The sequence below is a fragment of the Macrotis lagotis genome, chromosome 6 (genome assembly GCF_037893015.1).
Source record: "Macrotis lagotis isolate mMagLag1 chromosome 6, bilby.v1.9.chrom.fasta, whole genome shotgun sequence".
NCBI lineage: Eukaryota > Metazoa > Chordata > Mammalia > Peramelemorphia > Peramelidae > Macrotis > Macrotis lagotis.
Window position 1 is genome coordinate 41,762,740 of NC_133663.1, and position 16,789 is coordinate 41,779,528.

Here is a 16,789-nt window from a genome sequence, read left to right on the forward strand (position 1 = left end):
ATGCCCCTTGGACTGTGATTCAAAATATATGGAAAAAATGTTGGAGGCAGAGGGCTAGACTGGGAATCAGAATGCTCTATGTTCACATTCTTTATCTGTCACTTGTTGTTTGAAGTGGTTCCCTCACCTTGTCAAAAAAGGAGTCCTCACTTTGACAGCTGTTTCCAGGGGCCATAATTTAGGTATTTTCTCAAACTTTGAGGCTCTCTCCCCTTTCAGAATCTGTCTTCATTTCAGGGTTTTTAAAAAACCCTACAAAAATATCTACTTTCTCCCACATTTTTCCCAGGCTGTACAAAGTCTGAGTTCTCCAGCCCCTTGCATCCTCAGCATCATGAAAAGTATGCCAGATTTCACTGCTAGTATTGTTTCCCTTGAAAAGATTAACTGTGAAATTTTGCATGTATCAGAGAGTTGTTTGCTTTTCTATCAAGATATATTCTTTTTTTTTTGCAAGGCAAATGGGGTTAAGTGACTTGCCCAAGGTCACATAGCTAGGTAATTATTAGGTGTTTGAGGTCGGATTTGAACTCAGGTCTTCCTGAATCTGGGGCCAGTGCTCTATACACTGCAACACCTAGCTGCCCCAGGATATAAGGATATATATATATATATATATATATATATATATACACACATATATACATATGTATATATATATATATATGTTTTTTTTTTTTTTTAGGTTTTTGCAAGGCAATGGGGTTAAGTGGCTTGCCCAAGGCCACACAGCTAGGTAATTATTAAGTGTCTGAGACTGGATTTGAACCCAGGTACTCCTGACTCCAGGGCTGGTGCTTTATCCACTGCACCACCTAGCCGCCCCTCCAGGATATATTCTTGCAGAACAAATGGGCAAAGCATTGGGCCTAGAATTCAATAAGAATAGCAGTGCATGTTGTATTTTTTTTTGGGGGGGGAATTGTGTTGTTCTTTTGATCACCACAAGCTTCTTTAAGAAATAAAAGGCCTGCTTTTTTCAGAATGAAGTTCTATCATTGGTTGTCTGTCTGTGAGTCTTGGAACACTAAGTATCTTGGAATTTAAAGTATTTTTCTCTTGAGGCAATGGAGAGGCACATAAGGGACACTATGAAGGAGAAACAGAGTAAAGAGTGTCATCAGGGTGATAAAAGGGTGAAAGATGGTATAACATCTGAGTTCCCTACCAATTCTAGAATTTTGAATGTTAAATTTATAGTTAGAAAGACCTGGGTTCAGATCCTGCAGCTGTCACTGGCTGAGTCTGTGACCTTGGGAAAGTAATTTAACCTCTAAATACTTTAGACAATTCCAGAAGTTTTAGCTACTAAGGCATAGCTAAGTTGTGTTCTGTATTTCACCCCAAAGATCACCATTCATGGAATTTGTTTCAGGTCCAGAGTGTTTCATTGTCAAGTTTGTGTAAGGCTGTTATATACAATGCATTTAAATTTCTAGGCAACTTTGACATTTTGTGACATTTGTTTAATTAACACAGTACTTAGAATTATGCTTGGGAAGTTAGAAAATACTTTATTGTTGATTGAGAAATTACTCTTTGGAACAGAAATGACAAAATCCCAGACCAACAAAAAAGATCTTTTAAATTCAAATTCTGTTAAAAAAAATAACATTGAGGAAGTGATTTGAACATAATTTTTCCTTTAGGCAGGGAGGTGGGGAGCTCTGGGAGTGTAATGGACATTGATGGACAGGTTTGTTTGCTTAAATCAACTTTTTTTTTTTAACAAGGGAAGCTGTGGGGAGAATCTGTTATAGATATATTTGTCAAGAAAAGAACTAATAGAACCTTTAATCTTCATAATTTTTTTTAAATTAGTGTCCTTTGTTTTAACATGGTCTGGATTTCATATTTTATTCATCCCCCCCCTCTGACCCAGAGAATCATCCCTTCAACAAAATAAGTTTTTTAAAAAGTAGGAAGAGGAAGAAAAGTAAAAATTTAGTTAAACCTATCAATCTATCAAAAAACCACGATATCATAAGCAGTTTTCTGCATCCTTGGACTCCCTTTTGTCCGCCTCTGAAAAAGGGATGAGATGGTGCGTTCTCATTTCTTTTCCTTGGGGCCAAATTTGCTCTTTATAATTCCACATTGATTTACTATCCTTTTGTGGTGCTTAGGTTGCTTCAGTTTTTCTGTATATTATTTACCTGTTTTCTGCTTTGTATCTATTAAAAACACCAATTATTTTAAAAGGAGAAGTCATATTAAAATATGAAATAAATGTTAGGGTAAGTGGGATAGCATGCTGTGGAAACACTGAAATAGGTAGAGAAAGATAGCTGGATTAGGAAACAGACTTCCTTCAACACTTAACTCAAGTATCACATCCTACTCCCTGCCTCAATATCCCCAGGTGCTAATACCTTCATCCTCAAAATTACTTTGTATTTACATATTTTATTTACTTTTTTTTTGTCTTTTAAGTTACTTCCTTCCCCACCCCCACCTCCAACATCCCCATAGAATGTGAGATTTTTGAAGGTAAGGAATCTTTTCACGCCCAGTGGATAAATCCCAGTTCTTTCAATTACTATCAGTGTCATCTTGAGGAAGTCTCTTCTGGATGGAGATTGGACTCAATGATCTCAGTGGTCCCTATCAACTTAAAAATTATGATTTTAAATCTCAAATGGAAGTTATCATTTTGAATTTAGCATCACAGGAGCATAGATTGAGAGCTAGAAGGGACCTTACAGGTCATTAATTCAGTCTTCTCATTTTATATATGAAAAAACTGAGGTCTAGGGAAATGAAGTAACTTGTTCAGTCACCCTGCTAGTGTCTGCTAATTAAGGAGAGTCAAAATTCAAACTCAGGTCTTCAAATGCAAAATCAGGATACCATGTTGCTTTTGCAAACAGATAGATATGCCCAAATCTTCTTTGCTATTTAAGCTTAGGACTTGATCATCACTCCATTTTAACTGAAATTACCTGAAATTTTCCTTTTTTCTAAAGATTCTTGCCTGCTAAACTGCTTCTGCCACTAATGACTTTTAAATACTTTGGTGTATGACATCCAAGTGTACCTGAAACAATGCAAAGACTCAAGGCTAGGCATGACACCAATGTGCTCTATCTGGTTTCTTTAAACCAATGTTATTTGTACTTCTTTTAAAAGAAATAAGTTTGGGTGATTCTTGGCAGCAGCTTTGTCTTGGGCACAATATGACTATTTCTTGTGATTGAGATGACTGGAACTATGGTGAGGAATGAAGTGTGCAGAGAGATTTACAGCAGAACCCCACAAGCCAAAGGCAGCAATTATCTACAGCCGAAAACAAGTAGCTTTTAATGGGTCCATTTGGCCAAGATCGAGAGGAGGGGAATTATACTCTCTCTCTCTCTCTCTCTCTCTCTCTCTCTCTCTCTCTCTCTCTCTCTCTCTCTCTCTCTCTCTCTCTCTTCCTCCCTCCCTCTCCCCCCTCCCTCCTCATGCTTTCTCTCTCCTTCTTTATACAGTTTATCATCCATAATTTTGGGATGTATTTGGCTTTTTTAAGCTGTTTTATCTGTAGGCTTATGAGGTCACTCATGTGTGAATTCTTTTGTACGGCCACTCACCTTTTGCCTTGATGATAGAAAATTGATCAGGCCAGAAGTACAAGTTCAATAGACAGCCCCCTTGGTCCTTTGTCTAGGAGAATAGCTACCATTGAAGGCCATGAGCAGGTTGCTATTAATATGACAGCCTGCTCTATCTCCCACTGTAATTTATAATGAAATACCTAATCTCCATTATTTTGATCCAAGCAGGCGATCCCATGAAAAAGTCTTTTCATCCAGTTCCCAATGGCTGTTACAGGAGAAATGGCAAACCAATAATTTTTGTCAAGTTTTTTAAGCCAACAGAAATGCTTTTCCACTGCTACAGTTTCAAAAGGCGCAGATAAAGCTCATTCACTGTGATGAATGAAAAAGCCATCTGGGGTTTTTCTTTTTGACTTCCTTTCCTTTTCTCCATCCTTGTAATCAAATTTGAGCAAAATCAAATGGGGCTTTCTATGAAAGTACCTTTTGTTGATCTGAACGAGCTGGTAATTTACAAAATACCCTTCTTTTGTGAAGCGGGCTAAAGAAAAAAAGAATCAGTAGCTTTTAAAGCTGGGCCTTGGTGGGACTCTAAATACCATGAAAGCAGCCTGTGTTGAGAGATTGAAATGCATTTCAAAGCCAGGCCTGAGTCAGGGTACAAGGAAGAACAGACCTGGGAGCATTCTGTAGGAAGAAAAAATGTCAATGGCAAAAAGAGAGAAGGGGAGACAGCAAAACAGGGAGACAAATCTGGATAAAGCATGAAAGTTAGCATTCTTTCGGAAGCGCGCTCGTCTTTGGTGACACAAAGTACGTAACCAGTGATACTGAACTTGGATTTTTTTTTCCTCTAAGAGAAGACTCAACAATCTGAGTATTTACAGTCAAAGTTTGTGATGCTTGGGTTTATGGACAGATCCGAACCAGGACATATGTGTGGGGGCTGGTCTGGTTTTTACCCACTTCAACTTTTTCCTGTTTTTCCTCACTCCTTTGGGACCTTGTACGAGATGGTTCCAGTGAAAGAGAAGATTTGAATTTCCACAGTATTAATTCTTGTTCCTTTTCTTCCTTTCCTTTCCTTCCTTCCTTCCTTCTTTCCTTCCCTCCTTCCTTCCCTCCTTTCCTTTACCTCCTTTCCTTTTCTTTCTTTCTTTCTTTCTTTCTTTCTTTCTTTCTTTCTTTCTTTCTTTCTTTCTTTCTTTCTTTCTTTCTCTCTCTCTCTCTCTCTCTCTCTCTCTCTCTTTCTTTCTTTCTTTCTTTCTGTCTTTCATCTTTTCCTTCCTTCCTTCCTTCCTTCCTTCCTTCCTTCCTTCCGTCCGTCCTTCCTTTTCTCTTTTCTTTTTCTTCCTCCTTTTTTTTTCTTTATTTTTGCCTGCTAGATTTCCTCATGGCAAGGCTTTCTTTCTTACTGACTCCAAAGAGAAAGACCGGCATAAACAGACATCTGGCAAAGAGTAAGTAGCGTGTGGTCTTTTCTCCTATCACTGTTTCTAAAATGAAGAGAACAGCAAGGGTGTTCCATAGCAATGTGGATTCACTACCTGTGCCTCAGAGGGAGCCAAGTTTTGGGAATTATAGCAGTCTGAATTTGCAGGCTGAAGTCTAAGACTACCTGTTTATGCCAGTGTATTTCCAGTGCCTCTCTCACATCATGTTGAATTAGCACTGAGCAAACCAGATGGCTTGTTGCATCCCTAAAAGGGCAATGGAGTACGGAATGCTTCCCATTTGTCTGGAACTGTATTTTGAGCATCTCAGCTATCCTGTCTCTAAAGCATTGCTAGGAGCTTGGAACAGCCTTTTCTTTAAAACTAGCAGGTCTAGTTCTCAGACAAGAAGCTTTCTGCCTCCTAGAGAAATAAAATAAACCATATCTAATTGCCTTGGCTGGTTTCCTCAGCATTAAGGTCTCTACAGGGAGGAGTTGTTACTCTGATATTGCTAAATGATTAAGAAAATTTTTCAGCATTAGGCAAAACATTTTATAATGTTTTTAAGGTGTTTTTTTAAAAAAGTAGTTTAGAATACTTCCTTTAAAATTCTCTAAGTTACAACTTAAAAATTTTGTTTTAATGAAACACGTGAATTTTGAGAGGAACATTTAATACTCCAGGGACAAGGTTGTGAGTCAGTTGTGAATCCAGCTGGGTCTTTATTTTGAGTTCCTGGGTTTTTAGCCAGAAGACTGGTGACTGGGACCTGGTCCCTGGTATTTTAGGTGGGTCTAAACAGCTTATGTCAATTTTGAAACCTTAGGACTATGCTTTGTACTCTTGGCAAGCTTTATTCTGAGCAGAGCTGCATGGGACAGGATAGTTTCTGTATTTTCTGCAAAGCCTTACTGAGTAGTTTCTGTATTTTCTGCAAAGCCTTACTGAGTGAGGCCAGCACACCCTGGGGAATTCCAGGTGGCCATCCCTGATCCCGCTCCATCCTTGGTGAGATCATGGAAAGGCAAATCCGGGGGAGACAAAACCCTGACCTCCAGAGCCTGGAGGCTGCTGTGACTCTGAAGGGTAGGGAGAGGTGGGATGCTACTGGGGGGAGGAGAAAGGGGGGACTGGCTGAGCCCAGTGATTGATTCTGAAGAGGGGTTTACAAACCTTCAACTCCTTTATCTTTTGATCAGAGCTGAAGCTTGGGAACTCCACAATCAAAGCTGTCTCTATACTGCAGGAACAGACTCTTTGGGCTCTGTAGTCTTGGTTCTCTTTTCTAACCTCCCTGTACCCTGAACTCTGGCCACAGTTATGAACCTTTTGCTGCCTCCTAATGCCTTATTTCTTAATCACATATGAGACCGTGTGCTGGAACATTGTTGCTGTTAGTAGTGGTGGAAGGGGATGGATAGGGGCATTTATTCTATTGGAATCAAAGTTTTACAATGCTTATCACTCCCCCCTCCACTTCAAACTAAGTAGAGGATAGATTTTGAAAACAATAGGAAAAGAGGAGACGGATTCTTCTGATTCTTAAAGCAGGGTTTATTCTGGTACAAACAAAATTGACTTTGATTTGCTCATTGAGTTCCTTCCCACAAGGTAGCAGAGACTTTTATATAGCAACAGTAGGGAAGCAAGGTGGTGGAAAAGACACTGATACCAGAATGAGAGGACCTGGGGGGCTGAGAATCCCAGTTCTGCTATCTACTACCTGGGGTCCCTTGGGCAAGTCACTCCCTGGGCTCCATTCACTTTCTTCATCTGAAAAGTGAGAAGTTTGGTTAGAGTCCATTTGATCTCTTACAACTCTGAATCTATGAATGATAATCTGACTTTGGCTTCCTTTTTTAAAAATATGAATTCAGCTATTCCATTAGTTTCATGGGACTGATGTATGGTTGGTCCCTTCATGTTGTTGTGGTTTGCTTTTCAAAAATTAATCTTGGCTCATGGCATTTCCTTTTAATTCTTGAATGCTAAAAACAAGCCCCAGGACTTGGTTGTTGGTTTGCTTTTGAGCCTGGTTTTGCCTTCACTAGAAAATGATGGGCAGAGCTTTCTTTCATGGAAATTAGAGGTTTGTTTTCTGTAGCCATTAGAGTTACTCTGTTTTATGGAAACTGGGTGGCTTTGTCCAAAAATAATGCTAAGGAACAGAAAGTGAAAAAAGGAATAACAGAATCAGGAGAGGACTGATTTTGGTCCTCTCTCTGAATATTGACAATTATGTGGCTATGGACAGGTCTGTCAATCTTCCCAAGCCTCAGTTTCCTCATTTGGAAAATAATGATGATAATAATATTACCTGCCTTAGAAGAATATTGTGAAATTTAAACGAGCTAATATCTGGAAAGACCTTTGGAAATCTCTAAGTGTTATAGAAACATGAGCTATTCTTCTTGTTATTATTACTTGTATTCCATAAATGGCAGCAAGGTGGCATAACAGACATAGTGAAGATTAGGCTTGGAGTCATGAAGACCTGAGTTCAAATCCTATTGCTGACACTCACTGGCCTGATGACTTGGATAACTTACTTAAATTCTATGTGCTTCAAGAAACTCCCTAGATTATATCTATTAATTTACAAACCCCTTGTGATCTGCATTGTTGAGGAGAAATGCCCACATTGGGAGGTTCTCACTGGGAGATGCAATCACAGGTCCTTAACATATATGCATAATTATCAGGAAAGTCAGAGAAAAGGTGAAAGAGCCAGTGAGGCTACTCCATAATGCTGGAGTATGCCAGCTGACTGCTGGCAGGATGTTGAATGATGGTGATATGGCAGGTATAAGAGTACAGAAGTTGTGAGTCCTTACAGTCCCTACCGTTAAAAAGTGCTCTGTCAAGATCTTTGTAGATCGTAGTCTTTTCACATAAACCAACTCCTGCTCAAACACTACTCAGGAGAATTGGGAGCTGACAGATAGGTTAGGCATTAAGGGATCCTAGGATCATAAATTTAGAGCTGGAAGGAGCCTTAGAAGCCACTGAATCCATTATGCTTATTTAAAAGATGGAAAAACGGAGACAAAGAGATCTTAAGGGACTTGTCCAAAGTCACATTTCAGAGATGAGATTTCAACTTGTCTTCCTTCAAATACACTGCTTTATCAATTATGACATATATCCTCCCTATGATTGATATCATTTGTGGGTTTGGTCATGGTTCACTGACTTTCAGTCCATCTTTGAGCCCTGAACACAGATTTCATTACCATGGTGGAAGTGAAACTAGCTATGTCTTTAAAAATTGGTAGGTGAGTCAAAACTGGTCACCAACTCAAAGTTCCAGAGTTGGAATGTTTCTGAAAAGAGTTTCTTTTCAAAGTGAATTAAAATCGACAATTCTCTGTTCTGTGGAGACTGTTTTTTAAGTATCATATGAAGGTAATGTGAATTAAGAATATTTTCACTGAGGAAAAATGGTAGGAAGAACTTAATTTATTAATCATTTGAAAATACAACTTTCCTTAGCTATTCTCATCTTGGATCTTGCAGTATTGGTAATGGTATTTCTATAGACTCAACCAATAGCCATGTTATTTTCTTGGTTAGGGACAGGGCAGTATGGTAGAAAGGCAGCTAGGTTTGAAATCAGAAAGTATTTTTTAAACTATTATTTTATTTTATTTTTTCCTAATTACATACAAAGTTAATTTTAGGAAGTCTTGGTTCAAATTCTGATTCTGCAACTTATAGTCTGAATGACCTTAGGCAAATCATTTCCTTTCCCTGGGACTCTTTTCTCATTTTTTAAAATGAGAGGGTTGGATTTGATCACCTCTAAAACACTTTACTTTTAAATCTATGATTCTTTGATCCTAAGAACTTAGTGGAGATGAATATAGTTCAGTCCAGAATTGTGAAAAAGACTTCCTGGTCAACTCACTTAACTAATTGATCAAGAAGCTTAAGGAATTATGGGATGATCAGGGCATTTCTCCTCAACAATGCAGATCACAACTGACTACTTACTGCACAGACTCTATGACCTCTGTCACAGATACACCCAAGGAAACAGGATAAGCTAAGAATATATTCTCAGGGTTAGTCATTGATGGGGTGGAATACATGGCCCTGGATGTTCCTTCTGACTTTGAGTTAGCCCTTATGACATAGTCCACTGCCTAACCTTTTGATGTATTCTGTATGTAAGCTCTCACACAACTTATAGACTAACTCCTTGTGCAAACTTTTTATAATCACAGGTAAAACCAATCCGGTAACCTAGATTTTCTAAAATCACACTGCTCTGCTACCAAGAATTGTGACTATCTCTCTTCTTTTTCACTTTTCCAAACACATCTCAATGATCATAATGTGGACCAGGTTAACCCAAGAATGTAAGACAGTCCTTTACTGCCATCTTTGCACATGGTCTCTGTTGTATGGAAGAAAGCTCTTTGGATATTGTGGGGTTATTGTTAGTAGCTGCTACATGGGGCAAACCTGGGTTCAAATTCTGCCTCAGATACTTCCTAGCTGTGTGACCCTGGGAAAATCCCTTAACCTCTGTAGATATCAGTTTCCTTATCTGGAAAATGAGAAGGTTAGACCTCTTAAATCTCTTCCAGCACCAAACTTATGATCTTTTATTATTGTGCCCTGCTGTCCTGATTATATTAATAACTGTAGTCAGGAGATGATCCATATCCCAGCACTCTATGAACAAATTGTTATTACAGAGACACCGAAAGCTTTTCTAGTCACCACAAATGTGGGATTTTTTCTGTTTGCTAGAAGATTCGAGTTTGCAAATATAACTCTTTAACCATGTGTCAGATGAGTCAGGCTAGATCTTATTAACTAGGTTGGGTGAATGACTGACTTTGTTATACAGCAAGTCATATAATTTCTTAGGGCCATTGATTTCCACATCCATAAGATGGAGAAATTTTAGTAATAGAACTGGAAGAAACCTTAGAGACTATTAATTCCATTTTTTTTAATAGAGGTTGAAACTAAAACTCATGGAGGTTATGTAACTAGCACATGGTCACCTAGGTAATCAGTAACTTGAACCCAGATCCTCTGAAATTCCAATCCTACCTCTTTTCTCAGGGTGCCAAGCTGTCCTCTCTTCTCATGACTTTTCTTATGCCCTCTGCTGACTCTGAGTGCATAATGGCTATTTTTAAATGTTTGTTTCCTTTCCTGATCATCCCATAATTCCTTAAGCTTCTTGATCAATTAGTTAATTAATCTTTTGATTAATTGTATTCCTAGAACTGTGCCTGGAATGTTGTTGTTGTATACTAATTCAATTGTATATGATTCTTCTGACTGTGGACTATAGTTCACTGTTCTCCACTATTTCCCAAAGTCTTTCAAGCTCATGTTCTTTGCTTCCATGATGCTATCCAGTGATCTCATTCTTTGCCATTCCCTTCTCCTTTTGCCTTTAATCTTACTCAACAGCAGGGTCTTTTCCAATGTCTTCTTATTATGTGACCAAAGTAAGGGTTTTTTTTTTTTTTTTTTTTTTTAGTTTTTGCAAGGCAATGGGGTTAAGTGGCTTGCCCAAGGCCACACGGCTAGGTAATTGTTAAGTGTCTGAGGCCGGATTTGAACTCAGGTACTCCTGACTCCAAGGCCAGTGCTCTATCCACTGTGCCACCTAGCCACCCCCAAAGTAAGTTTTAAATTCAGTATTTGTCTTTTTGATGAATGGTCTGAATAAATTTCTTTGAGTATTGATTGATTTGATCTCAAAAGTTTCTCCAATACCACAATTCAAAAATATTGATTTTGTGGTACTCAATTTTCTTTATGGTCTGACTCTCACAGCCATATGTTACTAATGGAAAAGCCATAGCTTTGACCATATGGACCATTATCAGTAAGCTAATGCTTTTGCTTTTTAGTATGTTGTCCAGTTTTGCCACAGTTTTCTTTTTGGAGCAAGTGTCTTTTAATTTCATGGCTGCAGTTATAATATATGCTTAATAAATGTTTATTGTATTGTATTGGATGGGAGATCACTGGAACTTGTCTGATCACTTGTCTGGCCACTAACAACTTTATACGGTCTCTTGTTTGACTCTATCTTGGGAGTCATGAATTGGGAGTCATCCATTTCCCATCCTCTTGACTGATGCTGGTCATTTGCTCAAGAGTGGAGCTTGATGTTCACCTAAGGACTCAATGTAGTCTTTCCAAAGAAAATCCCATTTACTTCAAACACTCTGTTTCTATAGCTTTCCCTTGACTTTCCATCATAACATGCACTGAATCATTTTATGTTACATAGGCATGTCAGACATCACTCACAAAATTATTACATACAGTGGAGCCTCAGTGAATACTTTGCAGCAAACAAATGAATGCCTAGGACCTTCTTCAGAAAGGGAAGAAAGAAATTTGCAATTTATGAGGATCAGACCAGTCTTTCTGTAAATGAAAATTTTTACCCATCTCTTGTGACATTCCAGATACTTTTAAATCAATTTAGCTTGCTGCAATCACTTATATGGTAGAGTGTGGTAAGAGCCCTGGATTTAAAATTGAGTTGTGGGTTCAGATCTCCACTTTGTGGGTGGCTAAATAGCACAGTGGATAGAATGCCAAATCTGGAATCAGGAAGTCCCCAATACTTCCCAGGTGTGTGACCCTAGGTAAATCGCTTTGATATATGCTTGCTTCAATTTTCTCATCTATAAAATGAGGATGATAATGGCACCTACTTCCTAGGGTTGACGTGAGGATCCAATGAGATTATTAACTTAGTTCTTGATATATAGTAGACATTGTATGCATCAGGGATGGGAAACGTCCAGCCTGTGAGTCAGATAAGACTAGTGAAATCATTTGGCCTGGCATGGAAACCACAGGAGGGACTCAAAACTCAATAAATCTAGAATCTTTTTAGGGGTGAATTAATTAAATATTTGACCAAATATTGAAGACTAATTTTAAAGTTGATATTTTTGTATGGTCCACAAATGGCATTATAAATATCCAAATGGCCTTTGGCATAAAAAGGTCCCATATCCCTGATATACATGTTATACATCATCATCATCATCATCATCATCATCATCATCATCATCACAATCTTAGGTAGAAGATAATTCCCTCAAGTGTAGGGGCTACATAATTTTTGTCTTCGTATTTCTAGAGCTTGGTATAATGATTAGCACATAGTATTCACTTAATAAATGTTTATTGGTTGATTTATTGGGTTACTGTGGTCAAATCATTTCTGAAATCCTATTTTCTTCATCTTTATAAGGATGATAAGAACTTGAAAGGACTTTTCTTAGGGACTGGTGGTAAGAGATGTGTTTTGTAAGAATAACAGCTAGCATTTGTAGAGTGCTCTAAGGTTTACAGAGTACACATTATCTCACGTGATTTTCTCAGTAACTTTGTGAGGTGAATATTATCTCCATATTGTAGACTTGGAAAACTGAAGTTGATGAGATTAATTTACTCAGATTCACACAGCTAGTAAAAGGTTGAGGCAGGACTTGAACTCAGGTCTTCCTCTGTGCAAGTAAGTCCTGATCTCTTTCCTTTATAGTTATGTCATCTAGCTGCTGTTGTACCTGATTTCTCCTCCCATTGAGTTCCTCTAGTGTTTTCAAGGACATTAACTCAATTCAATGCAATGTCAAGTAGAATGAGAATGTTCAGGATACCGTGATGTGTGCTAGATATTTAAAGACAAAACAAAAAATTGATCCTTGCTGTCTGGGAGTTTAATATTCACTATCTTGTTGAGACTATAGCTTTAGTGTTCAGGATCTAGTACTGTACAAGGTAGTAAAATTATGTTAATAATAAACAGAAGTTATGATCATGAAAGGCAAGTATAGCATTAAATAAACCAGTCAAGAAAAAACAAATTATAAAAATACAAAATAGCACCAACTGTGCTCATAAATGATAGAAAATGAAACCTAGGTTATAGAAGTGCTCAAGCTAATAGCAATGAGTCATGTGATCCTAATCTAATCCTAATCTAAGAAATTTATAGATCACTAAGATAAGGATGGTCTGGAATGGCTGGTAGGATATTTCTCCTAAAGAAAGCAGAAATATATCTGCCCTAAACTTACCCCTAGCCTTCTTATGGAGGACCATTGTGTGTACCTGAGAGTCTAAAATATATCCCCCACTGCATTTCTAGATGGTGCAGTGCTGTAGTTAAATCAGGAAGACCTGAGTTCAAATTTGACTTAGACATTTATTGTCTGTGTGACCTTGGGCAAGTCACTTAACCCTGATTACCTCATATCTAGGGCTGTCTTCACTCATCCTGATTCATATCTGGTCCCTGGACCCAGATGACACTGGAGAAGAAAGTTAGGCTGGTGATTTAGCACCGCTCCCCTCACTCAAATTCAATTCTTGTGTTGTCATAACATCACCTCCAATGATGTCATGGTCTTCTTTGAAAAATGAAGGAAAACATCATCATCCACTTTACATACATCTATCCATGGGATGCAAGCATAGATGCAGCTAAAGAATATCCTAATTCACTGAAGAAGGAAATGACAAACCAAGAAAACCCCATATGGGATCATGAAGAGTTGAACACAACTGAACAACAGCCAACATTGAAGGGCTTTGCTTCCACACCTTAGCAGAATTTTGACTATTTGTATTCTGTACTGTTTCTATCAGCAAGGACTAGATTTTGTATCTTTGTTTGGCTCTTATAAAAGTCCTCTTTCTATATTTTCTATGTCTCTATAAGCCATCCCACATCAACTTCTTTCTGACACTGGGGGATGAGACAAGAATCATGATAGTAGATGGTATGGGCTAGATTCTCTGTGGGTAAGATAGTCCATGTTTCAGCACAGCTAGTTTGGGAATCTGTCTGCTGCACCCTTCTTTCCAGTATCCAACTGAATTTGCCCTGCTATACAGTTGAGTTGTCAACTGAGGCTTTTAGGGTGTGTTTGAAACTCTATACTTATAAAATATAGTAAAGCTAATCAAGTTGGAGAGAATGCCCCAGAGGTGATAACAAAAGATTAAAGCAAAGAATTAACTCTTTTGAAGATGGGTTTTTATATCTCTATTGGATCTTGTGTGAATAATATGAGTAGCATTAAATAATGCTTTCCCTTTCAGGCTGTCTTCATCTCTGCACATATGTTGTATACAGTGAGTTATATTTGCAAGACATCACTCACCTTAGATTGTAAGCTCCTTGAGGTTAGGGATTGAGTCCCATCAAGTTCAAATCCCTCATTTTTACAGAGAAGAAAATTGAGACTCTGAGTGATTCAGCATATGGTTCATGGTCACACAGCTAGTAAGTCTAATCTTTGTATATCCCACTTGCAATTATGGTTAATAAATGTTTGTGGAGCTGAATTGAATTTTTAAAAATGGAATCTCAATTACCTTGATAATATATGACAGCTTGGCGCACGTGTTTTGATATAATTTTTTAACCTCCTCAGAGAGAAGTTTTAATTATACCCCTTCTGGCACTAGGATTATCTTGGGATGAGATGCTCAGATATATTCAGTACTGAAGCCCCTTCGACATTTCCCAGACATACCAGATGAAAATAGAGAGGAATTCAGGCACGGATTTTTAGAAATTTGTGGTCAGGATACAGAGATAAGAAATAAGTTAACTAGATTTCAAGGACAGAATTATTTTCATTTGAAATAATAAAAAGATTTTCCATTTTAAACACGGGAAAAAAACAATCCCAAATACTTTGTTGCAACTATCTGCAGTGTTAAAATGTCTTGACTTCTGTAAGGGTAAAGTATGACCTGCACCAGACTTTGACTTTGCTCAAAGACCCTTCACAACCTGAACCTACAGGCTAGAAAGACAAGGAAAATCTTCTCATAGGGGTTCTTCATGATTTCAGTATCATTTAAGGGAGCAATGACTGTTAACCCTCATGATTAAAACCTAGATTAAAACTAGGCTAATGTACAGGGGCAGCTGGATGATGTAGTAAATAGAGTACTGGCCCTGGATTCAGGAGGACCTGAGTTCAACCCAGCCTCAGAAACTTACTAATTACTTAGCTGTGTACCTTGGGCAAATCACTTAACCCCATTGCCTTGCAAAAAACAAACAAACAAAAAAGGCTAATGTACAGAATGCTCTCTTTGGTTTATTCCAAAGATCCTTTGAGGATGTTTGAATTCTAAAATATTTTGAAAGTCCCCAAAGGTATTAAAATGAAAGCAAAATAAAACAAACAAAAAAAGCTCACACAACCAACCAGAAAATAAGTACTTGGAAACTAAATTGGAACTTGGATGGGAGACACTGGATCATTAGAAGAAGTATTTAAGTATATTAGAACTGATAAAAGAAGGCTATGGCAGTGGGGTAGGATTGGGAATGGTGGGGTGGGGATGGAGATAGAGATGGGAGGGGACTTACGTAGAGATACTATTTTTGTACAGAAAACACACAAATTTTAATCTATATGTTTGTGTGTGTGTGTGTGTGTGTGTGTGTGTGTGTGTGTGTGTATAGGGTGGTTCAGATCCCAACTCTGTACTTACTAACTCCTTTGCCACAATTGAATCTCTCCCCTGGGTTTCCTTGTCTATAGATAGAAATAATAATACTCATGCTCTCTACTTCACAGAATTGGGGAGCGAATGTGCATGTTGTTTTTTGGGAACAGAATGACCTGGGGATATAATATTGTCCATGAAGTCAGAAAGTCCTGGATTTAAATCTTGTATCAACTAATTACTAGCCATGTGATCCTGGACAAATCACAAGGTATCCCTAAAATAGGGATAATGATAACACCAGAGTTGTTGGCTGTCTCAAGTGAGATCATGTTTGTGAGATGCTTGGAGAATTTTAAAATACTGTTCAAATGTATTTAAGAAATCTAAAGTGCTGTAGAAATGGGAGCTTTTATTAGAGAATGTTAGAATACTGAGGTACTTTCAACCTCTAACTAATTCTCTTTCATCATGGCAAGGGCCGAGTCTGAAGGAGAAACAGCGGCATCAGGAGCCTTAGGTCTAGAGTGAGAAGGGACTCTAGAAACCATCAAGTCCAGCTTTGTCATTTTCCTGAAACTGAGGGCACTGGGGCAGGCAGAGGAGAAGTGGCAGGGTTACACAGCAAGGTAGGATTTGAGTTTAGTTCTTCCTGATTCCAAGTTCAAGACTCATTGTGAAAAGGTGGTTCAGTGTAATCCAAGCTTTGCTTCTCTTTGCTCCTTCATCTTTGACTCTCCTGGGTCTGAACCTCTGTCTTCCTCATCTTTTAAGCATCTATCCTCTCTTGAGATGTTTGGGTCATCCTTGTGACCTTTAGATCATTGCATTTGGATTGACCCATCCTCCCACTACACTCCTTCTGGGCTTGCTCAGTTACAGCAACTTGGCGGGGAGCTCCAGCTTGTTGCCTGGTTCCATTATTAAGAATTCATTCTCTGCTCTTGGCTCTTTGGGTTGTCACCTAGGCCTTACAAGAAGTCTTATATCCTGTGATTTCTGGGCAACTGTTTCATCCTTGAGCCTTTCCTGAACTCCCAAACTCTTTGCTTGATTTTTTTCCTGCCTGATGACTTAAGAGTTTTCATTTAAGATGTTCACACTATATTTCCTTCAATGATCTTTTATAATCTTCTCTGCTTCCTCCTTTATTCTCTTTCTTTTCTATTTTACTACCATTCCATTCTTCTTTTCTTTTATCTGTAGCATATATATATATATAAATATAAAACTTTACTTTAAATCTCTTTGTTATATATTAATTTATTTATTTGTTGGTTAATTTCATCCATCCATTCATTCACTAGTTCATTTATTTAATTAATTTGCTTATTCATTCAT

At 38.1% G+C, this 16,789-nt stretch overlaps 1 long non-coding RNA gene across 4 annotated transcripts in view; it reads left to right on the plus strand.

Annotated features, from left to right (window-relative positions):
• The window catches only part of LOC141490761 (uncharacterized), a 733,557-nt gene that overhangs the window by 89,330 nt on the left and 627,438 nt on the right, over positions 1 to 16,789 (plus strand). For 3 of the 4 annotated variants that reach the window (XR_012469329.1, XR_012469327.1, XR_012469330.1), the window contains exon 2: positions 4,925 to 4,999. The exons of the other annotated variant lie outside the window; for it this stretch is intronic. This is a non-coding gene — a long non-coding RNA (uncharacterized LOC141490761). The remainder of the gene's footprint in view (positions 1 to 4,924; positions 5,000 to 16,789) is intronic. 4 annotated transcript variants of the gene reach the window in all.